General features: G+C 45.1%; 1 pseudogene; it reads right to left on the reverse strand.

Annotated features, from left to right (window-relative positions):
- The window catches only part of LOC115273465, a 5,526-nt pseudogene extending 4,279 nt beyond the window's left edge, over positions 1 to 1,247 (reverse strand).
- Positions 1,248 to 1,478: the final 231 nt, after the last annotated feature.

The following is a 1,478-nucleotide window of genomic DNA, read 5'->3' on the forward strand; positions in this document are numbered from 1 at the left end:
GCAAGAGAACTTTTGGTTCATCACATACATAGGATCATCAATGATAAGATTAACTGCTGATTTCTCGTCAGAACCTGCAGAGGCCATAAAGCAATAGGATGACATATTCAAAGTACTGAAAGAAAAACCCGGTCATCCATTAATTCTATATACAGCAAATCTGTCCTTCAAGAATATGAAAAGACAACCCACAGAATAATAGAAAATATTTGCAAACCTTCTATTTGGTAAAGGTCTAGCATCCAGAATATATAAGGAACTCTCACAAGTACCCAATAAAAAGGCAAACAACCCCATCCCCCACCCTCCAGGATGGGCAAAGGACATTTTTCACCCCAGGAAAATGATATACAAATGGCTAACAAGCACATAAAAAGATGACCCATGCCATTATTCTTTAGAGAAATGCAAACAAAAACCAAGTGTCCCCACATTACTGGTAGGAATGTAAATGGTACACAGGTACTATGGAGAAAAGTTTGGAAGCATCTCAGAAAGATAATTCATAGAAGGACCCTATGGCCCAGAAATTCCATTTCTAGGTAGACATACAAGAGAAATGAAAACTCGTGTTCAAGCAAAAATGTACATGCACGGTCACAGCGCAGCACTGTCCACAATAGCCAAGAGGTGGCAGCAACTCAAATGTCCATCAACTGAACACGTACACACAAAAAGTGGACGAGACACACAATGGAATGATGTTCAGTCAGAAAGAGCAATAAGCTTCTGATACATGCTACACCATGGCTGACCCTTGAACACATTATGCTAAGCAAAAGCCAAATACAAGTGGCTACAGATCGTATGATTCCGTTTTCATGTGATATCCAGAAGAGGTAAAACCACAGGGACAGAAAGTAGACCGGTGGCAGCCAGTGGCTGGAATAGGTGGGAAAGGGAGGGGCCACCTAATGGTTAAGGGTTTATGTTTGGTGCAATCAATGTTCTGGAATCGGAGATGGTTGCACAACACTGTGGCATTACCAAAAAACACGAAATTGTACGTTAAAAATATTTTCTGTTCTGTGAATGTCACATGGATTCAAAAAAAGCTGTTATGGGACTCATGACATAAATGCAGGGATGACGTCGGGCTCACCGAGCGAGGCCAGGTTCCTGCAGTTCTCGTGCATCACGTCTCTGTACAGGGTTCTCTGAGAAGGGTCCAGCAGGGCCCACTCCTCCTGGGTGAACTCCACGGCCACGTCCTCGAAGGTCACCATGTCCTGATCCATCACAAACATCGTGGCTTAGCCACGCTCCTCCCTGTCGGCTTCCGCCCACTCCCGAGGTGAAGCGTGTCCCCAACCCAGAGGGGACTCTCTTATTCCAGCGAGACTGTGAAACCCTGTGGTCTTACTTCCCTCCACCTGCAGGGCTGAGTGCAGGAAATCAGAGAAACACTTGGTATGTGAATGAACGGTTCCCAACAGCTGCCCTCGGTTACCTGAGTTTAGGACACAGTCAGGTCTTCC

Source organism: Suricata suricatta, chromosome 12, assembly GCF_006229205.1.
Source record: "Suricata suricatta isolate VVHF042 chromosome 12, meerkat_22Aug2017_6uvM2_HiC, whole genome shotgun sequence".
NCBI lineage: Eukaryota > Metazoa > Chordata > Mammalia > Carnivora > Herpestidae > Suricata > Suricata suricatta.